We start from the raw sequence: 24,173 nt of genomic DNA on the forward strand, positions 1-24,173 counted from the left end.
TGTGGAATTGGATTTCCAAGTACGCGAACTGTTGGAAGTTCTCGACCGAGAATTTCTGCTGGGATTTTCCGAAACTCGTTTGTGTGCTAAGTTCGCGAACTCAATCCGCGAACTGGCGGAAATTCTCTTTCCTAGAATTTCTGCTGAGTTTGGAAAACTCAACCGATTAACTTAAGTCCGCGAACTTGTTTGTGAACTTAAGAGGTTATGATCTAAAGATGTGCTCTGAACATGAAACATTGAATTACTAAGGAATGCTTTATGCAAACCGTGGCTATAATGTTCATGAGCCGATTTAATCGAATCGAATCATCTTTGTTTCAATTGTGTCTTGTGTAGTTGCATAAGACTTCATAGCAATGGAACAACTCTTTAACTAGTTCATTTGAGTCAATTGAACTAGTTATGGTGAAGAAGAACAAGGTTAATATGAAATGCTCATATGGTTAACCTTTTGGGTTACTATGTTGAACCAACATACACGTACATGTTTGGGCATGGTATTCACGAACCCAGTAAACGTCTTTCCAAGTGTGTGTGACAAGCTAAGTTTTCGATATAACAGTTGAGAAATATTAGCTTGAATCTAAATCAGGTTTTCATCTAACGGTGCATAAGGATTGCTTTGTAACTAAGGCAAAACCCTGTTTTGAAGGCTATATAAAGGAGACATATAGCATTGTGCAAAACTAATCCCCACACGTCTGTGTGCTACTAGTGCGCCCGCTAGAGTCGATCTCCATTAACCTTTGATTTTCTTCTCTAAAATCAGGCTAACAACTTAAAGACTTCATTGGGATTGTGAAGCCAGACCGATACTACTTTATCGTAGTTATATGATCTGATCTTGCATCTTCTATCGTACGAGTACAATCGATTGATTGGCTTGAGATCGTGAGAGTTCTCCGATAGGCAAGATAAAGAAGTCACAAACATCTTCGTCTCACTGTTTGTGATTCCTCGATAATCCGCTTGTGTAGTCAGGAAGGATTGTAGAGAGGTGATTGATTAATCTAGGATGTTTTTCAGGAATATAGACCGGATTATCAATTGGTTCCTGTTCACCTTGATTTTATATCTTGAGACGGAACAAAACCTAGGGTTTATCTGTAGGAGACAGATTTATCCTTTTATAGACTTTTCTGTGTGAGACAGATCTGTTTATTATCAAGTGTGTGATTTTGGGTTACAACAACTCTTGGTTGTGGGTGAGATCAGCTAAGGGAATCAAGTGTGCAGTATCCTGCTGGGATCAGAGGCGTAAGAGTACAATTGTACCTTGGATCGGTGGGAGACTGATTGAGGTTCAACTATAGTCCAGTCCGAAGTTAGTTTGTAGTAGGCTAGGGTCTGTAGCGACTTAATACAGTGTGTATTCAATCTGGACTAGGTCCTGGGGTTTTTCTGCATTTGCGGTTTCCTCGTTAACAAAATTTCTGGTGTTTGTATTATTTCTTTTCCGCATTATATTTTATATAATTGAAATAATACAGGTTGTGCGTTCGTGATCATCAATTGGAAATCCAACCTTTGGTTGTTGATTGATATTGATTGATCCTTGGACATTGGTCTTTGGTATCGTCCAAGTATTACTTGTATTTGATAAAGACTCGCTATTGTTTTTAGCTTGAGTAAAAATCAAATCAAGAGAGAGATATTAACTCCTTGAGATACTTTTATCTAGATTGAGTCTGACTGTCTAGTTGATTCTCTAGCAAAGTATTTCGGAGTTAGTCCATACAGATTGCTAAGCGAAATATTGGGTGGTTTTGTTAGACCCCCCGCTTTTTCAATTGGTATCAGAGCAGGCAAACACGTTAGAGACCTTATAAGTCTGTGTTTGTAGCGATCTGATTATGGACGAGTCTATCTCTAATAACGTACCAGTTCAAAAATTACCAGATGATTCTAAAAGCTTGGATTCACCTGAGAGAACTGACACATCTAAGTCGATATCCAAACATTCTCTTGATGTAAAAACTGTTGATTGGGAAACTCTCCTAGAAGAACAGTTGGATGAACTTTCTGATGAAGGTGATTCAGATATTGATAGAGATGTTGATGAGGAAGTCTCAGAGTATGTTATGTTTTTGGATTCGTGGAATATGAAGAAGATTACAACTTCTCATGTCACACCTCTTCTAACTCCTCTCTGTCGAGAAAACAAGAAATTGAGAAGATGTTACGCAGATGTTTATTTTTCGAATCGTTCTACCGAATCGATCCTCAAGAATTATGAGGAAAACCTACGTATGAAGTCACTTGAATGTGATAATCTTTATTAAAAGTACTTTTTGTTGGAAGAGAAACTTGCATAATCTGAAGCAAGGTTTGACTCCCAGCAAACAAGTTTTGACGACAGAGAAAGCGCTTATCTCACTCGAGAAAAACGCCTTGAGGCTGATTTAGCTGCTGCTCTTGATAAAATCAAGATGTTGGAAGATGACTTGAAAAAGTTCAATACTAGTTCAAGCAAATTAACCACTATGCTAGGAGCAAGTAAAAATCTTCGTGATACACGAGGATTGGGCTATAAGGGAATATATGCTCCAAGTACTAGCAAAGAGGTAAAATTTGTCAAGGCTAGTGATTCTTCTCAACAAAAGGTTTCCACTGATGGCAAAAGTGAAATACCTTCTCCGACAGTTAAGGTTCAAAAGAAAAAAGTTTATCAACCTCCAAAGTTAGCACACACGGATCGAGGTAAGAACATTCCTTATGTTTGCCACTATTGCGGAAATAAAGGTCACCTGGAAAGGAGATGTCGTTTCCGTATAAGGAATGAGAAACTTCATGATGTTCTTGTTTGAGCATCACAATAAGTTGTGAAACCAAGATCATACGTTAAGACTGATCCTCTTAACTTTACAGGTTGTAATTATCCAACCTTTAGGCAAAGTAATTAGTGCTATGATAGACCTATATTTTCCTATAAACGCCGTACGAATCCTTTTCATAATCGTAATGTTTATCAAAAGGATAACTTCGTAAAGACGAAGACAAGATCTGATGCTCCCAATTGGAGAAATACTAACTTGCAAAAGAATAATCAATCCAATTCTCTTCCAATAATTCTAAAAGAGAGTGATCGGAAGAAGGTTCTGCATGTTCCTAAATGCACTCAGAAGTGGATACCGAAGAAAGACAATGATGTTTTGAGTGTGAAAAGGAATGATCTTCCAGAAAACTCCATGACTATGGAAAAGGCAGTATCCATGATGTTGGAACTTAACAATTTTTTTGGGAAAATGGAATTGGATGTGAAAGGTTCTAAAAGTGATCTCTTTCATGATAATCCAAAGGTCATTTGTGGTGAGCAAGACTTTGTTCACCCCAACGCAACTTGATTGTGTTGGAAGTGCATCCTCTCCAAGGAATGCCCTGCTTTGTATACGGTGAGGGAAGCACAAGAATTGGGGCACACAGATTATGTTCGGTAAGGCGGTAGAATTTGATTGGATTCATCTAAAAAGGTATGTCTATAAACTTGAGAAAGATTTGTACTTTTATTTGCTTAGAATACTTATAATAATCTTGCTTATCGTTCATTTCTACCTAACTTGATCTGTGTTTAAGGTTCTTAAATGTTTAGGTTTAAAAATAATAGTTCGGGATGTTTGGACTACATGGTACACATACCAAGTATGCATAACAGTATTTAAAATCAAAATACAGGGGTTTAAGTTCGCAAACCTGTATGCATACTTGACATCGATATTCGGTAAACTTGTTTTGGCCATAACTTCTTCGTTCGAACTCGGATTTACCTCATTCTTTTTGAATTATCTTCCTTATTGAATTCCCTTAAAAATGGAGATGAGAATTGTTGAATTTGGATGAGTTAATATTGGTCTTTGTCCTGTCTCTTGTTTTTTTAGTGTTTGCTCCGTTTCGTTGCACTTGTTCTATTCTCTTGGACTTGGGCACTGGGATTCTTTGAGAAATCCTATTTTAAGCTATTTTGTGGATGTTACAAGAGTGATGTTGGTGAATCACAAAAATCTTTTTATACGCTTTTGGTAACCACTCTTGGTATAAACTCGTGCGAAAAAGACTGATTCTACCTTCTAAGGGAAAAGATTGTTATTGCAATATTTATCTTTATGATTTTGTGATATTGCAATTGTTTATGGGATGTGTATTGTTTACGTCCGTGAACTTGAAGGTCCCATATTGCAGTCAAAAGTAAAGTCATTCATGAATCGGTATTCGTATTGATGAAATGACGAATGGACTTTTGACATATACAAAAGTTATGCCTATGCAGTCATGTATTTGATGGAAAATAGGATAAGATCTTTTGTTCAACAAGGATAAAGTCTATTATGTCGTTATGATGAAAAATAGAATGGGATAATTGGACTTTGTTACTCAGGTTTTGCCCAACACTAGGCTTTGGTCTAACATTTGTCCAACGTTAGGGCTTGGTACTTGGACTGGACGTTGACTGGAGTGGACTGGTTAAATCTTGACTTCTGTTCCATAATTATAAAAACAATGAAAATAAAAAGAATTACTTAACACCGTTGAATGAGAGTAGAATATTGCTTCTCTGAGATCAAAGAAGAGAAATTAGCGAAATTGAGAGAAATTAGGGTTCGATTTGAGATGGGTTCTGGATTCAGCTGAACATGGTGGTTGAAATTGATATGGGTTCGTCAATATAAGGGTTAATTAAGAATTGAGAGAAAAAATTGCAGATTAATTTGAGAGAATCTGAGAGTTTCAGAAGTTAGGATTTTGAAGATGATGAATCTGAAGAACTGATAATGAGATGGTGTTTCTGACTTAGGGTTTAGAGAAACAAATCGAAGAAAATGAATTCCCATATGTGATTAATCATAGAGAATTAATTCTGAAACTTAATTTCAATCTGAAAACTTTAGGGTAGAATATTAGTATCAATATGAAATCTCGAGTCTTCAATCACAGATAAGAAAGAAAAAAAGAAATGAAGATGGCATTGAGACTTGGGGTTTCTGTGTGTGGATTCTAAGAAGAAGAAGGAGATGCAAACGGTTTTCTGGTCGTGCAAGAGATAAGTAAATAAAACAAATACTGAAATCTTATCCGCATATCTCTTAGATGTGTAAATATTTAATTCGGATCGTCCACGTGTTTGATGGTTTGAGGACACAGTTAGACATTGTTACAAAAAAAAATTTTAGTAATTATGTAATAACTAACAGAAAATTCATAAATGTCATGACTTAACTGGTCAACTGGAGTCAACGTCCAGTCCATGTACCAATCCCTAACGTTGGACAAATGTTAGACCAAAGCCTAGTATTGGACAAAACCTGGGTACTAAAGTCTAATTATCCCAAATAGAATAGATCCTTGTATGTTATCCACGGTATTGATCTTTATTGATCCATTTTATTATGTTTTACCGTGAAGGCTCCATTGTGTGTCTTATGTTGAGCACCTTGCAACTAAGTCGATTTACCTTGGCTTTGTTGGTTGTTCCATAAGATGCTATATGTCGAGCATTAAGAACTAAATTAATCAACTAGTTTGGTTATTTAGTTAGTACTCCATAAGTCTTCTTTCTTATGTTGAGTACATGTACGGTTAAGGTTGTCATATTCTATAATGAACTTAGTCAGGGTTCCATAAGTTCTCTTATGTTGAGCCCAAAATAATTAAATTGATTACTTCGGTGATTAGTTTGGTTGTTTGTATTCCAATTAGATTAATTATAGGTTCTCTTATAATTAATCTAGTTGAGTTTTCATATATTCCATAAGTTCTTGTGTTGAGTATATGAAAGGCTACACTATCATGTTCTTTGGTTAATGTAGTCATATATTCTGTAAGGTTTTCCTTATGTTGAGTATTTGAACGGTTAAGTTAGTCATTTCCATATGATTGACTTAGTCGTAGCTCCGTGAGTTTACTTATGTTGAGCACTTTCAATTAAATTGATCACTTTTGTGGTTTGATTTAGTTGCGTATTCTAATTGAATTAATCATGGGTTTACTTGTGGTTAATTTGGTTGAGCTTTGGATGTAGAAAATCATTCCTATGGTTTTTGGTGTCCAATAAAAAAATCCTTCTTTTCTTTCGAAATTAAGGTCGCTCTCATTGTTCTCTCGGGAATGACATCAAATGGGGGAGAGTTCTTTTGAACTTGTGCTTAATGGTAATATCTTGCGAGGAGTGCGGCTGTGGAATTTTATAGGGGTTATCTTGTATCTTAAAACTCCTTGATGAATGCTGTTAGCTTCGGCTATTAGATTGCATCTAAATTAAGTTGGTATGTATTTTTATTTTGGTCATGAAATGTCTCTTGTGGAAATTTCATTATGATCCCATTCTTGTACCTTTGCCAATTTTTATTGACAAAAAGGGGGAGAAATTTGAGTTAATTGAACTGATTATGGTGAAGAAGAACAAGGTTAATTATGAAATACTCATATGGTTAACCTTTTGGGTTACTATGTTGAACCAACATACACATACACGTTTGGGCATGGTTTTCACGAACCCAGTAAACGTCTACCCAAGTGTATGTGACAAGCTAAGTTTTCGATCTAACGGTTGAGAAATATTAGCTTGAATCTAAATCAGGTTTTCATCTAACGGTGAATAAGGATTGCTTTGTAACTAAGGAAAATATCTTATTTGAAGGCTATATGAAGGAGACATATAGCATTATGGAAAACTAATCCCCACACGTCTGTGTGCTACTAGTGCACCCGCTAGAGTCGATCTCCATTAACCTTTGATTTTCTTCTCTAAAATCAGGTTAATGACTTAAAGACTTCATTGGGATTGTGAAGCCAGACCGATACTACTTTATCGTAATTGTGTGATATGATCTTGCATCTTCTATCGTACGAGTACAATCGATTGATTGGCTTGAGATCCGGAGAGTTCTCCGATAGGCAAGATAAAGAAGTCACAAACATCTTCGTCTCACTGTTTGTGATTCCTCGACAATCCGCTTGTGTAGTCAGGAAGGATTGTAGAGAGGTGATTGATTAATCTAGGATGTTCTTCGGGAATATAAGACCGGATTATCAATTGGTTCATGTTCACCTTGATTTTATATCTTAAGACGGAAAAAAACCTAGGGTTTACCTGTGGGAGACATATTTATCCTTTTATAGACTTTTCTGCGTGAGATCAGCTAAGAGAATCAAGTGCGCAGTATCAAGTCTGTGATTTTGGGTTACAGCAACTCTTGGTTGTGGGTGAGATCAGCTAAGAGAATCAAGTGCGCAGTATCCTACTGGGATCAGAGGCGTAGGAGTACAACTGTACCTTGGATCGGTGGGAGACTGATTGAGGTTCAACTATACTCCAGTCCGAAGTTAGTTTGCAGTAGGCTAGTGTCTGTAGAGGCTTAATACAGTGTGTATTCAATCTGGACTAGGTCCCGGGGTTTTTCTGCATTTGCGGTTTCCTCGTTAACAAAATTTCTGGTGTCTGTGTTATTTCTTTTCCGTATTATATTTTATATAATCGAAATAATACAGGTTGTGTGTTCGTGATCATCAATTGGAAATCCAACCTTTGGTTGTTGATTGATATTGATTGATCCTTGGACATTGGTCTTTGGTACCGTCCAAGTATTCCTTATATTTGATAAAGACTCGCTATTGTTTTTAGCTTGAGTAAAAATCAAATCAAGAGAGAGATATTAACTCCTTGAGATACTTTTATCTAGATTGAGTCTGACTGTCTAGTTGATTCTCTAGCAAAGTATTTCGGAGTTAGTCCATACAGATTGCTAAGCGAAATATTGGGTGGTGTTGTTATACCCCCGCTTTTTCACACCAAAATGCATAGCCAATTGGATTCAAACACTATGATTCAAATGTGAATGAACATAAATTATTAGAGTTGTGCATTAATATCATGGAACCTGTCATCGCGCTTTGCTGGAGAACCTGCGCTTCCAGACGTTCTTTGAACTTCATGAAGCTGTTAAGCGGTTGGCTACAACAGCACCAACCTTGATGGAAGGAATCAGACCCGCCAGGAATGAAGATACACGTGAGATTCGAGGAAAAAGACGTCTCATCAACAAACAATACAACACTCAACCCTCTGAAAGCATGGTGAGAGAGGAAAGCTCCAGTTGCAGAACAACAACTCAAACGTGCAGCACCAGCGCATCAGACGGTCTCATCCCGAAAGGCCGCGGCTAAAGATTTCTGCACAACAACAAGAAACTGGAGATGCTGCTCCAAACTTCCTGTTCCCGACCGAAGTGATTGAACTCCTAGAAGTATGGATTCAAGATGATGCCATCAAACTACCTCCTACCAGGCCACCAACTCAGGAACAAATGGAAAACCCCAAATATTGTCGTTACCACAGATGCAGGAGAATTTCAATTAGGCACTGAGGGAGTTCGCAGAGACCCTCTCCCCGTCAGGAGTTTCATAGTTCCTGGGGACTCCGTCCACGAAACCGTACATATCATGATGGAGCATTTATGCAAACAACAATAGGAGAGTTTCCGCACACAGGAAATCATGGAAGAGCTGCTTCACCAAGAAATTAAAGAAGGGAGAATAAACTCGCATGCGTGATTTATTAAAGCCCGTCAATATTCATGGTCGTGGTCGACCAAGGTTCGTGCTCGTAGCTGCCGCTCCTTCCTTTCAAGATCCATGGACGTAGCCACCACTCGTAACTACCAAGATTTGTGCCTGTAGTCATCACTCGTCCTTGTCAAGGATCGTGATCGCAGCCATCCAAGCTCCAGCCAACCTGTTTTGTACAAAGTCATCAGCAAGAGGGTGATATCCTCATCATGGTAAACCCATCGACCGCACAGGATAGAATCACGTAAACCACACTTGGGGACTGAGGCTCAACATGAAATTCCTTTGCCGTCAGTCAAGGACTTCTTTAACACAAGAGAGACGGTCAATCAAGAAGCAAATCATCTAACAATATATTCTTCATAAACGATTTTCTCATCCTAACTTTTGATGGATCTGAACAAGCTAAACTACATGAATGCTCTGCAATATATTTCTTACATTGAAATACACCATTTGAGTTGGCGAGGAGAGAGGCGTGAAACCTCCAGCGACAATTTTCCTTCTCTTTGAACTTGCACTCCACAGTGTATCGTTCAAGGTCACTCTTAACTAATTTGTATTTGCGACCACTACATATTTCATACTTTGTAACAGAGTCCTTAACTTTTACCACCTTCAAACAACTGCCCTACTCCAGTTAAGATGTTGACCCAAGCATCAGACTTCTTCATGACCTTTTTGATCAAACACGCATCATCAGTGACATCTTCCACAACAACTACCTCATCGCTTGAAATATAACTTGATGATCACGAAGAAGCAGGAGCAAAAGAAGATGATGAAGAAATAGAATCAATACAAGTCCTTAACTGGATTTCAAACTTCAACAAGTCAATCCCTTGTGAGCTGCATTAGTGAAAGAAAAACCTCAAATCCAAATCGTAATTGATGACATTTGAAATCCCATCTACAGTGTAACCAAAAAGTATGAGGTCTTCAGGAACATAAGGACACTTTTGTTTCACCACACTTATCATCTCCTTGACAGTAGCTGATCCTGAAACAGGATATGAGACGGTCTGATTGCAAAATTTGAACTCTGCAACAACCATCTTTGGCCTGCAACAACCATAACATATAGTGGTGTTCAGAAATTTGGATCAACAATCACAGTTGATCCAATAAATATGTGTAAACAATCATAGTTGATCCAATAAATATGTGTAAGCAATCATAGTTTTTTGAGTCAACAATCACAGTTGATCCAATAAGAGGTAGTTAAGCATGAATTTCAATGCAAACCAAAAAGAAAGCAGTCTAAACTACCCTAAGCTACATATAGTATTACGTCGCACCTCACTCAGGGGATACGTCTCCTCGTGAAAGTTAAATTCAATGTATGTGAGAAACCTAAAATAAAAGCTACGTTATCAACAAAATGAATGCATAATGATTACCTGGAATTTATCAAAGAAATAAAAACACAAAATAAAAACATTTTGTGTTCAGAAATTTAGATCAACAACAACAGTTGACACAAATAAACTAAATATCATCCTAGTTTTTGTATCAACAATCAAGGTTGATCCAAAATATTATCTACATTTCATCAAAAACATATTCAGCAGCGTCTAAATTTCATCACAAACATGATTCTTCAACATTTCAGCATAAACACAAAACCACAGTTGATGTGCAGATATAAGAAAAAAAAATATAAATAACAAATCAAAAAATTAAAACGTACCTGTTTAAGAGATGAATAAGGATCTCGAGATCAAACTATATCAACAACCAATCAAATCTAACGGAATAATCACGAAATCAATCTTCCCACATAAATCACGATCTCTACAACAACAACAAAAAACAAAACACTGAAAACAAAAATTGAACATAAAATCTATGAAACGAACATGCAATCATCAAAAAACACTTTATGAATCTTCAAATAAACATAACATTAATTTGTTTCGGAAAAACAGATGTAATGGTTTCTGTTGATTAAAAATAATTTCAGTTAAATGGAGCTTAAATCTCCGATTCTGTTGATTAGTTTATTAATCCTGCACAGATGAAAAAGAAGACGGAGGAGAAGAAGAATTTCAAGATCGGGAAAGAAGAAGACGAAGGAAAAGAAGAATTTCAAGATCGGGAAATCGTAGATTGAACCAAAAAAGTTCCAATTTTTTCTTCACGATATGAGTTTGCAGCTGGATCTCTCTCTTTCAGTTTTCATTTGTTGTTTAATTAAAATTTGATTTTTGATATCCAAATATATACTGGGAGTATATTTGGAAGTCCCTAATTTGTTATTAGGCCCCTGATGGGCTTGTACAAGAAGAGGGATATATTTATCATGTGATAAGAATATTTGTAAAACCCATCAAAAGTAAGGACATGTATTCAATTACCACGTAATAAAAGAGAGGCAGGAAAATTAAATGCTAGGGCCAGGATGATGGAAAACCTAACTTTCGCGAGAGATAAAGCACATAGAGCTGGTAATGTTGAATAAGATATGTAGACAAGTAAACCTTTGTCCACAATAATGCGAAAGGCATCTCCTCTATCCTCCCAACATATAATGTACTACTATGAGTTCAGTCTCCCAAAAAACTTTCACTTTAAAGCAATCAAGCTCAATAATAAAGCATCAGAATACAGACCATCTCTAATCTCTGTCTGTCTTTATTAAAGTAGAAGAAATCACCTTCACTTTTGAATTTGAAAACCCTTAAATTGAAACCAACCCATCATCAGATCATTCCTCCCTATACTTAATTTTTTTTTGTACATTTCTCCTTTTAATTCCCTCAAGGTTTAACCTCTGATACTTGCCTTGGGACACACTCAAAGCACAACATTAATCAACCTGATAGATATCCAAGAATATCTCCACCACTTCTGTTGCAACAGAGGAGAATACCAACCAAACCATGTCTTCTTTCCCTCCTATCATCTACCCTAACACCGCCACAGCACAGCCTGCTTCCCACCATTCTAGGGGCTCTTTCGGACCAGTCTTTGCAGTCTTGGCTGTTGTAGTAGTCTTATCAGCAATAGCTTGCATCGTTGGTCAGATCTGTGCTCGTCGATTCTCCCATTCAAAACATCAACAAAATAAAGACTCTCACCATCATCTCAAGCATAAACAAAACAAAGACTCTCATCATCATCCCAAACACCAACAAAACAAAGACTCTCATCATCAGCTCAAACATTCAATGATGGAACCCAACCTCCATGACGACGAAGAAGGTGATATCGAGTTTGGCTTCAAGCCAAAGATGCAAAAAGAGAAACCAGCTGGATATAGAGAAACCAGATCGCCAAAATTTGCAGAATATGGTAAAACTAAAAGAGAAAAAATATTTGCCGAACAATCAAAGGCAAGTGCATTCTGAAGAACAGATAGCTTTTCTTACACTTCATATATCATAGAATAGTTGTCGCTGTGGCTTTTCTATGAAAAGCATTCTGTTTACTTTCCATTTGTTTCATCTCTTAGTTATATGTACTTTTCTCTCTTAAAATGCTTTAACAGCAATCTGGAAACATTTAGTCATCAACAGGATCTTGTGGCATATCCTCTTCGTTGCGCTTGATAGTGACAATGGGGCACTCTGCATGTTTCTGACAGAATTCGCTCACTGTTCCAACGAACACCCTGTTATGAAACAAATCCACATGTAAGTGTCCTGGAAATGTCCAAATAATAACCGTCCAGGAACAAAAATGAATATCTCGAACAAATTTAATCTCCAAGATAACATAATATTCCAAGGTGCATTTCACTGAAATGATACATATACATACAGACAAGGAAACATCTATAATATAAGCGACAGTGGTGTTGTTTGGTGTCCGTCAAAATTTGCGTTCAAGGATGAAAGGACTAAGTTGCCCTTCCGTGTTTCATTTCCTCACTAAAACTTCCGTAAATTTAACACTAAACCAGAGGCAAATACTCCGTGTTTTCAATTTGTTTTCACTGAAATTCAATTTCAACAGAACCAGCGAAGATTGAAGGAGAATCACCACCACCACCCTCCTCCATCTCCTTCAACCTTCGACAACTTCTCATCTAAATTCACCACCACCCTCCTTCTCTTTATCATTGAAATTCTCTTCAATCTTGGCCAACTTCTCATGAAATTCAAATCTAAAAAATCCAATTGATTCCCATCTTGCGACTGTTTTTCTAGATTACCTCTCTGAAGAATCATCTATCTGAACAAACCAAAAACCAGTTCTTTTTAACAAAAATCAAATAAAACTATTACATGATCTACATCACAGACAAATTTAAGTCTAAATTAGCTAATCAAACTATGATATGAAGAAAACTGATTACACAAATTAGTTTTTGATCGACAATTCGACACCAATTAGCATATTAAATACATAAATTATTATATGGTGGTGGTGGAGGTCCTGGAAGAGAAAAAGGGAGTTATAGAGAGGGGAAGTAGACGGGTAAATTAAATGAAGCATTACATTGGGGCAAGGTTTGGAGGGTGTCAAGCAAAATCGCAAAGGCAGTATGGTGTAAGGTGGTGCTCGAGCAGAGTTGCTAATGAGTGAGGAAGAAGAGAAAGAAATGACTGTTTGGCTGGGATGATAACACTTTTAGGGTTTGGGCGGAGTAAGCAAAGCAGAAGGTAAAAATAATTACCATGTCTGTGGACGGGAAGTAAATAGAATAGAGTTATGGGCTTCCATTTGGTCTCTCTCTACACATGGGGCAAAACTGATCCTAGCATAAGTGCATAACTACACCCTATCCATATTCCCTTTTCTTCCGATGGTATGATACACTTTGATGCTGTTACGAAGGGAAGGTGAGCATATAGCGCCACCAGCACCACTGCCACCACAAAAATACTGCTGCCTAGAAATTAGAATTTTTTATAACAATATTGTGCCATTATGGCACGGGTTATCCACTAGTATTAAAATACTAGGAAATGAATGAGTGGTTGAAGTGAGAAAGATGATCTCAAAACTGCCGACTCGAAGTCTTAGCAATTTTGTTTAGATTTTTCACACATGCAAGTCAACCAAGAATGAAACTAAAAAGATGAACTACTACTAAGCATGTATCACAAATAACAAACTGGAAAGGAGAGCATGCACTATTGCTATGTATAACTCAGAGGCATAGGATAACGTACATGTCAACATGAATACAGATGGATACTAATGTCAACATCAAATTTCATTACCTCTGGAAAGGACCAAGACCACGACACCCCACGACCAGCAGATCTGGTCGAACTCTCCTAACCTCATGGCAAATCACCACTCTTGATCCATGCTTCACAGGAAATCTAGAAACATCCCATAATAATAAAGACGGTAGCCATTTGCAAACCATACAACCGAGCAATCAAATTTCATCTTACACCGTAAAAGAATAAAGTACATGTTTGAATGTATTGTGTGTGTGGTGATGAGAGAGGTGAAAAGAAGGAGATTATACCCCAAACTGATGACATCTTTCTACAAAGTGTTCCAGCAAATGAAGCCCTCTTTTCCTGTCCCTATTCTTCATGGCTCGAAAGTCTGCAGGAGATGCAAAAATGCTGTCCATATCATCGAACCCTAGCAAAAGTACGATGCAAAAGGATTATTAGACGTTTTCCTCCATATTACCAGGTATAATCAACAAGAGAAATAGTGTTGGTAGTCGTATACAGAAAATTGGTTATCTCCAAATTTCTGGAACAAAAATGAGTAACAATGACAATGCACCCGAACAGGACTTTTCATGCATAGGGATCAGTGAAAAACAAGAAGAGAGCTAGCTGTAAACAGAGAATACAAACTTGCAAAAGAAATGACAAATTACTACAATAAAAAAACTAAAGATACCTAAAACGAATTGTGGCTCGCCCTGTTAACTCAATTAGGAAGAAAGAGCATTGCAACATACAAGAAACGCAACAGTTTTAAACTTGTATTTATTCTTTTCACCAGGAAAATAAAAATAAACCCTTCTCCAATTGATGTTATATTCAGATGAAAATACAAATTTAATAACAAACCAATTCCTACACACCATTTGCACGAAGTACTTTACTATGGATCAATCAAGTGAAATTGTCACAAACGCTGATCTAGTGGATAAACAGCTTACACATTCCTACATTAGTTGGTAACAGAAGCAAAAGGATATAATTGAAACAAGAACCCTAGCTACACATTGCCTTACTACTATTTTGGCAAAATTAAACTTTTTTAACAGCTAAAACCCAGATTATTTGTCCATTATCAAATTGATTCAAAAGCAATCAACTCAATCTAAAATAAGAGGGATACAACACCAAATCGTTCAGGTCATAACTACACCTACATCAATTTCACAAAAACCATAGGATACTGATAAAACTTTCTAACCGATTAAGAAATCAAAAATATATATATCAAGAACTAGGGCAAGAATGCAGAGAAAACTAACCATCTTCATCAGTAACCTGAACATGCAGAAACATAAACTTGAAACCAGTAACATCATTACGAACGATCTTTTCGAGAGTCCACTCAAATGCTCCTCTACTACTTATCGATGGATGTGGATATCCTTTGATGGATGACTCGTTCACCGCCATTAAAATTCGAGTCACTGAATAGGATTGATCGATACCTAAAGCTGCAACCGATTCCTCAACTGATCTAGAACTTGCCATTCTCTCTCTCTCTCTCTCTCTCTCTCGAAATCAAACAGGGCGATGGCCGACGTGTAAATAAATGATTTTGATTTCTTCGGGTTGATTCTCTCAATAAGAATAGGACCGGTTAGAGTAAGTCTTATTGTGGAAGAGTTTCATCTTCCATGCCATCTCAGCATTTGGAATTGTGGATGGAAACGCAAGTATAGTGGTAGAACAACAAAAACGCTATTCACAATAGCACAAAACGCTATTCAGATTAACGTTTTTTTCTCAGCCACTAGATTTCCAATGGCTCGTTTTAAATCTACGGATAAAAAAAACGCTATTCTAAATAGCGCTTTGTGTTATTTTGATTAGCGTTGAGCGCTATTCTGATTAGCGCTTTTCGTCTTCTAGTGCGCTATTCTGAATAGCATTTTAGGCTAATCTGATTAGCACTACCATGGATTCCACGGACCATTACACGAAACCATGGAACACTGCTTGGATTTTTCATGGAAAACACCAATTGGGAAGCCACTAGACTTGACATTCCATGGTTTTTCCACGCTTGCAATAGGATGAGACTTGCTCTTATGAAGAGTCACTCGTTGAAGGTTCGTGTGTGCTTTAAGATTATTTAAATAGCCTTCTGGTGTGTTTGGTTGGTAAAATCGTATTTCTGAGGGATATATAATTCTATGGGATTATAAATACCGGAAATCATGTAAATTCTTTATGTGTTTGGTAGTTGTTGATGGTGTTTTTTTTGAAAAAAGTCGTCTCCAAACCTGCATCAGAGACATATCTATAAGTATATATATACTACTAGGGCTTCACCCAGCTGAACTCTCAGTATTCTATATATGTTTATAAACATGTGTAAATTACTGACTCGATATCAGAATTATAGATTCGTACTTCTACATCATATTCCGCAAGAGAATTGAGAATATGTATCCAGCTAATGGTCACACTAGCCTTCAGTATGCCTGCAAGATTTTGCACAACCATATGAGTTGTCATGCATTGATCAGTCTACACTAATGGTGCAAATTATAAATAAGAATAAGCTACTATGCTAATTTTGAACAAAAGTACTACCAGAAGCATACTTCGAGTCGCAGAACTTCTACCGTTGAATTCCTCGAATATGTTTTGTATGCTACAGAGTGTCAGCGCTAACATGGTCGTGCTCCATAGCCAGGCTAACCTGGTCGTGCTCAATAGCCAAGCCAATATGATTGTGTCTCATAATCTAGCCACAGCCACAAACTTCCTAGCCAGAAAACTAGCTAACCAGGCCATGAATACCTTGTCTCTTAGCCTGGCCATATCTCAGCCACGTCCTCTTTGTCTCTCAACCTGCCCTATCCATGGCCACGGCCTCCTTGTCTCACGTCCTGGCCTAGCCATGGCCACGGCCTTCTTATCTCTCGTCCTGGTCTAGCTGGCCACTACCATCTTATCTCTTGTCCTAGCCTAGCTGGCCACGGCTACCTTGCTCTAAGCCTAGCCTAGCTGGCCCCGCCCGCCTTGCTACCTAGCCTATCTATCCATGTTCGTGGCCACGACCACCTTATCTCTTATCCTGTTATGCCCGTGGCCAGGACCACCTAGTTTCTCGACCAAACCGTGTCCATGGCCACGAACAGTCCCACCAAAGTTCGTGGCCACATCCACGAACCAACATTGCCAAACCTCCTAGCACCCATGTCCATGCCGACTCGGCTAGCTATCGATTAGGTAATGCCCCGTGCCATGACTCGACTAGCTATCGATTAGGTTATGCCTCGCGCCACAACTCGGTTAGCTATCGACTAGGTCGCGCCCCACGCCACGACTTAGCTAGATATCAGCTTGGTGTCTGCACCTTCGTGTATTATTATGGTTAGATGTTCACAATTCCATCTTATGGCAAACTCATTATTAGTCACACATAACGTTGGAGCTGAGTTGTCTCTTTAAGATATGTCATTTCGACTAGCTTAGGCTATTTCTCTGTCAAGTGTATCGTGGCAATCTTGACAAGACTAGAGAGAATCCTTAACTCTACTAATTCCTACGAGAAATAAAAACATGTTACTTGGGGGAACTATTTATGGGTATTGGTCTAGTGGTTTACAACAACGTGTGGCGTGGCAACACCCCATGGTAAACAAGCTACAAGTAGTGGTAACAGTTAAGAGCGGTTAAAGGAGTGATGGAGTAGCGGCTTACAGGCTTATGGAAACTTCCTAACATAATGGGCGCAACTTTACCATTACCTTCACTATCTCCATCTTCCCATCTCTTCGCAACTTCCACTATTTATGAGGAAATAGTGAGTGTTCCCTATGAGTATAAATAGACTACTTTGTCTATTCAGAAGACTGGACAAGCTTATCATTCTCAATCTCTGCTTCTTTCATAGTTATACAGCCTCACACACAACAATTCAATCACCACTGATTTCCTCAACTTTCTTTGCTTTCCCTCCCCTAAGATCAACCCATCTTCTCTCTTTGTAACCGGAAAAAAAAAACGTAAACAACCAATTTCTTGGTTTAGGCTCGTTTTGTATGATTTTGATTTCCGAACCTAAAGAAAGTACTTCAACAGTACATTGTTTTGATTAACAATTGGCGACCACAGCCGGAGATCAACCTCTCGGCCACAAATCAATTCTTCAGCCGTCTGAAAATTGGGTGGATCTTAGATTTAGTTCAGTCATTAATATCAGTTCAGATCCAGCAACCAATCTCAATTTTGGTAACATTAGTAGTGGTTTGCCTGAAACCATTCCTTAAAACACCGCCACTGGAAACACCAATACTTCTTTTTCAATCTGTGTCGACGGAAACGCCATGGATGGCCAAGTACCACCAAGTTCTCAGATATAATGAAAAGAAAATAAGCTCTCACTAAAACACAAGCAGGCACGACTACCACCAAGAAGGAGAACCTCGCATATCTGAAGGCACTCATGAAGCAGATATTACCATAACAACGCCAATTCCAGAATGAGCCATCCAGGAATGCATCCAAGTCTACTGATGGTGTTAATACATCAAGAGATAACTCACAAGGAGAGACAAGTGATCATCAATATTACCCATGGTAATCTCTAAGGATCCCTTCTCAAGTTTTTTATATTTGCGTCGTACCCCAGCTGAAAACTCATAAAACCCTCATAATTAGCAATAAATGGTTCAAGCATGGAGATTCAAGTACAAACCATAGAATTCATAAAACATGTCCATTAGAAACCTAAACATTCATTAAAAAGTGTTTTAGGACATGGAATGTAGTCTAGAAAGGTTACGGGTCGTTTTGCAAAAACTCCGTCAGAAACGTTTTTACACTCCCCTCTGGAAGAACTGAAACTGACGCTAATTGGTGAAGAATATGTGGATGGGCTATATATCAAACGATTCGTATGAAAGTATGCTACAACATACTAAAATGTCACATTAATCCTATGAATAAGTTATATGGCAGCTGAAACTCTCGACTACGTGACAGCTGAAAACCTACAGAATTCTTCCTGGAAAGTTTTGAATTCTCAGTGTCAGGTCCTTTTTACCCACCAAACGGACTACAAATCAAGAAATTATTTTTTCAGAAGTTAGTTCTTCCTTTTATCTAAAGAATGTGAGGTCAACCACCTCATTCCGACATCGAATGAAGATTTTGCGGCCGTTTTGGCAAGAAGACACAAATCTGAAATTTTCATCAAGTCAGTACACCAAAGTCGCGCTCACGATCAGGAAAGCAACAATATGAGAGCTTTCGCACGCAAGGAATCATGTAAAAGCTACTTCACCTAAAAAAGATAGAAAAGAAGGAGAATAAAGAATAAACTCACGTATGTGAGTTATATGAAAAGAAGAAACCTTTCCTTTGGTCCATAACGTCCGATTAAAGCTCATCAATGTTCGTGGTCGTGGCTACCATCACCAGTTATGCTCATCCAAGGTTCGTACCCGTAGACACTTCTATCTTGCCAAGTCCCGTGTCCGTAGCCACCGCTTCTCCTTCATGCCAAGTCTCTTCTGATCACAGCTGCTGCCAACAACCGTTGATACTCGTTTGTTGATACCATCCATATCTTCACCATGGAAACAACCACTACATTCAAAGGTAATCCGTACTTTTCCGTATTTTACTTTCCATGGAAGAAGTAATAGAGTCACCGGAAGTACGGATGCAATATGGTGATATCTTTATCATGCTCAACGTTCACCGGTCATACAAGATGTGAAAAAGCGGGGGTATATCAACACCATCCAATATTTCGCTTAGCAATCTGTATGGACTAACTCCGAAATACTTTGCTAGAGAATCAACTAGACAGTCAGACTCAATCTAGATAAAAGTATCTCAAGGAGTTAATATCTCTCTCTTGATTTGATTTTTTTACTCAAGCTAAAAACAATAGCGAGTCTTTATCAAATACAAGGAATACTTGGACCGTACCAAAGACCAATGTCCAAGTATAAATCAATATCAATCAACAACCAAAGATTGGATTTCCAATTGATGATCACGAACGCACAACCTGTATTATTTCAATTATATAAAATATAATGCGGAAAAGAAATAACACAGACACCAGAAATTTTGTTAACGAGGAAACCGCTAATGCAGAAAAACCCCGGGACCTAGTCCAGATTGAATACACACTGTATTAAGCCGCTACAGACACTAGACTACTGCAAACTAACTTCGGACTGGACTATAGTTGAACCCCAATAAGTCTCCCACCGATCCAAGGTACATTTGTACTCCTACGATACTGATCCCAGCAGGATATTGCGCACTTGATTCCCTTAGCTGATCTCACCCACAACCAACAGTTGCTGCAACCCAAAATCACAGACTTGATAATAAACAGATCTGTCTCACACAAAAAAGTATACAAAGGATAAATCTGTCTCCCACAGATAAATCCTAGGTTTTGTTCCGTATTTTGATATAAAATCAAGGTGAACATGAAACAATTGATAATCCGGTCTTATATTTCCGGAGAACAACCTGGATTAATCAATCACCTCTCTACAATCCTTCCTGACTACACAAGCGGATTGTCGAGGAATCACAAACAGTGAGACGAAGATATTTGTGACTTCTTTATCTTGCCTATCGGAGAACTCTCACGATATCAAGTCAGTCAATCGATTGTACTCGTACGATAGAAGATGCAAGATCAGATCACACAATTACGATAAAGTAGTATCGGTCTGGCTTCACAATCCCAATGAAGTCTTTAAGTCGTTAACCTGATTTTAGAGAAGAAAATCAAAGGTTAATGGAGATCGACTCTAACGGGCGCACTAGTAGCACACAGACGTGTGGGGATTAGTTTTGCACAATGCTAGCTGTCTCCTTTATATATCCTTCAAATCAGGGTTTTGCCTTAGTTACAAAGCAATCCTTATTCACCGTTAGATGAAAACCTGATTTAGATTCAAGCTAATATTTCTCAACCGTTAGATCGAAACTTAGCTTGTCACACACACTTGGGTAGACATTTACTGGGTTCGTGAAAACCATGCCCAAACGTGTACGTGTATGTTGGTTCAACATAGTAACCCAAAAGGTTAACCATATGAGAATTTCATATTAACCTTGTTCTTCTTCACCATAACTAGTTCAATTGACTCAAATGAACTAGTTAAAGAGTTGTTCAACTTCTATGAGATCTTATGTAACTACACAAGACACAATTGAAACAAAGATGATTCAATTCGATTGAATCGGCTCATGAACATTATAGCCACGGTTTGCATAAAGTATTCCTTAGTAATTTAATATTTCATGTTCAGAGCACATCTTTAGATCATAACCTCTTAAGTTCACAAACAAGTTCGCGGACTTAAGTTAATCGGTTGAGTTTTCCAAACTCAGCAGAAATTCTCGGAAAGAGAACTTCCGCCAGTTCGCGGACTGGGTTCGCGGACTTAGCGCACAAACGAGTTTTGAAAAATCCAGCAGAAATTCTCGGCCGAGAACTTCCGACAGTTCGCGGACTGAGTCTGCGGACTGGGTTCGCGGACTTGGCAAGCCAATTCCACAATCTTCCCGATTTCTCTTGATCAACAAAGTTCAAAAACTTCGGTTCAAGGAATACAAGATATGTAATCTAAACTCTCATTTCAATCATTGAGACATTCTCAGAGGACGCTATGTAGTCGTTATTCACAGACCGATTCACGTCAGAGCAATTCTCAAAGTGATTGAAATTTTTCATCACTTTCGTCACTAGGTGAAGATAAACTTGATCAAAGCGAAACGTTTTACCAACACAGGATTTCGGATAAAAGATAAGGAATGAATGCACAGCTCGAAATGTCAAATGTGTATGATCTAGTCTATATAGCATACGACTTTTGTCTCATAAGAAGTAGGAGATAGAAGAGATAGACTTTTTAGTGATAAATAAGTTCAAGTCTCCACATACCTTTTTTTTGATGAAGTTCCACGGTTCATTGTATAGATCTTCGTCATTGTATGATGAATCGCCATGAAGTCCTTGAGTTCAACTACACTTTTCTATCCTAGTCTGAGACTTAGCTATGTAGGCTAGAAATCAAGACTTATAGTTTTGATCACTAACATTGACAAACATGCTTGAAATAGCAACGCATGCGAGGTTGACCGAGCTATGCTCTAACAATCTCCCCTTTGTCAATTTTAGTGACAAAACTATTAATACATATGGAATACAAAAAAAGATAAACTTTAGTGGCTCCTATTCCATAGTCTAATCTTCAACGTTCCTTGAAATCTTCGTCCTTCCAAGTACTCCAATGATCCCAAAGGTTGTAAGTTTAGCACCATCGTTGTTGAAGATCCGTAGCTATAACAATGAGATAAATCGAGATTCACGATCATTATTATACAGTGTCATAGTATTATTATATAACATCAAAGTCCAATTGTATCACGACTTTAACAATAATACTACGGTGATATGTATCACCCCCCCTTAGTCAATACTCCATCTCGATCATGGAAACCACTCCCCCTTACACAATGATCTGAAAACCATATGTATTTGTAGTGTGAACTACAATATTTCTCCCCCTTTTTTTCAATAAAATTGGCAAAGGTATAAGAATGGGATCATAATGAAATTTCCACAAGACACATTTCATGAACAAAAGAAAAATACATACCAACTTAATTTAGATGCAATCTAATAGCCGAAGCTAACAACATTCATCAAGGAGTTTTAAGATACAAGATAACCCTATAAAATTCCACAGCCGCACTCCCTGCAAGATATTACCATTAAGCACAAGTTCAAAAGAACTCTCCCCCATTTGATGTCATTCCCGAGAGAACAACAAGAGCGACCTTAATTTCGAAAGAAAAGCAGGATTTTTTATTGGATACCAAAAACCATAGGAATGATTTTCTATATCCAAAGCTCAACCAAATTAACCACAAGTAAACCCATGATTAATTCAATTGGAGTACGCTACTAAATCAAACCACAAAAGTGATCAATTTAATTGAAAGTGCTCAACATAAGTAAACTCACGGAGCTACGACTAAGTCAATCACACGGAGATGACTAACTTAACCGTTCAAATAATCAACATAAGAAAAACCTTACGGAATATATGACTACATTAACCAAAGAACATGATAGGTAGCCTTTCATATACTCAACACAAGAACTTGTGGAATATATGAAAAATCAACTAGATTAATTACAAGAGAACCTATAATTAATCTAATTGGAATACAAACAACCAAACTAATCACCGAAGTAATCAATTTAATTATTTTGGGCTCAACATAAGAGAACTTATGGAACCCTGACTAAGTTCATCATAGAATATGACAACCTTAACCGTACATGTACTCAACATAAGAAAGAAGACTTATGGAGTACTACCTAAATAACCAAACTAGTTGATTAATTTAGTTCCTAATGCTCGACATATAGCATCTTATGGAACAACAAAGCCAAGGTAAATCGACTTAGTTGTAAGGTGCTCAATATAAGACACACAATGGAGCCTTCACGGTAAAACATAATAAAATGGATCAATGAAGATCAATATCGTGGATATCATACAAGGATCTATTCTATTTTCCATCATAACGACATAATAGACTTTATCCTTGTGGAACAAAAGATTTTATCCTATTTTCCATCAAATACATGACTGCATAGGCATAAATTTTATAAATGTCAAAAGTCCATTCGTCCTTTCATCAATACGAATACCGATTCATGAACGACTTTACTTTTGACTGCAATCTGGGACCTTCAAGTTCACGGACGTAAACAATACATATCACATAAAAATATTGCAATATCACAAACCATTAAAATACTGCAATAAACATAATCCTCCAAATATTTTTAGAATTTAATACCAATAAACCTAAAAAATAATATAAGAAGATGAAAACAAAAATAGCTATGTGTAGTCACAATCATCGATATTCAAAGTACTAGTTATTCTTCCAACTAATCCAAAAAGAAGACATACTAGGCAAATAAGAAGATGCATTACTCATCACCTTCATCATCGGACAATTTCCAAGTAGCTTGAATTGAATCCAACTCTTCCTTGAGCTCGGGACACTTGGTTCCAATTAACGACACTTGATCTTTTAAGCACTTTACTCTTGCATTTACCTTGCACACACCCTTGTAAACTTTTTGAATAAGCCTCAAGGTGGTAGGGTCTTCAACATCAAGAGAAGTACCTCTTTGTCGCTTGCGAACATTTTCCCTTATACGCCGAAAAGTACATGGACGAACAAGTTTGGGAACCCCAAGAGAATTTCCAATAAAATCAAGTCCACGATCACGGAAAATTTGGCTAATCAAACAAGGATAGCCTAACATCTTGATCTGAGAAGTCATCGTCATCATTTGAAAGATGATAAAGCCACAAATATCAAGATCTGTATTGTCGGATGCAAGGAAGAAGACCAATTCCTCAAACTCATAACTCCACCAAGAATTCTCAATTGTGGAGGGACAAAGGTTAGAGATACCGAGTT

At 37.6% G+C, this 24,173-nt stretch overlaps 1 long non-coding RNA gene and 1 pseudogene across 1 annotated transcript; both read right to left on the bottom strand.

Annotated features, from left to right (window-relative positions):
- Positions 1–7,860: 7,860 nt before the first annotated feature.
- On the bottom strand, positions 7,861–10,736 carry LOC113293618. Its single transcript, XR_003332402.1, has 3 exons — positions 10,253–10,736; positions 9,004–9,624; positions 7,861–8,728 (listed from the first exon to the last, which is right to left on the bottom strand). It is a non-coding gene; the product is annotated as an uncharacterized LOC113293618 (long non-coding RNA).
- A 1,173-nt stretch (positions 10,737–11,909) lies between these two features.
- LOC113300101 lies at positions 11,910–15,300 on the bottom strand (annotated as a pseudogene).
- Positions 15,301–24,173: the final 8,873 nt, after the last annotated feature.

This window comes from Papaver somniferum, chromosome 7 (genome assembly GCF_003573695.1).
Source record: "Papaver somniferum cultivar HN1 chromosome 7, ASM357369v1, whole genome shotgun sequence".
NCBI lineage: Eukaryota > Viridiplantae > Streptophyta > Magnoliopsida > Ranunculales > Papaveraceae > Papaver > Papaver somniferum.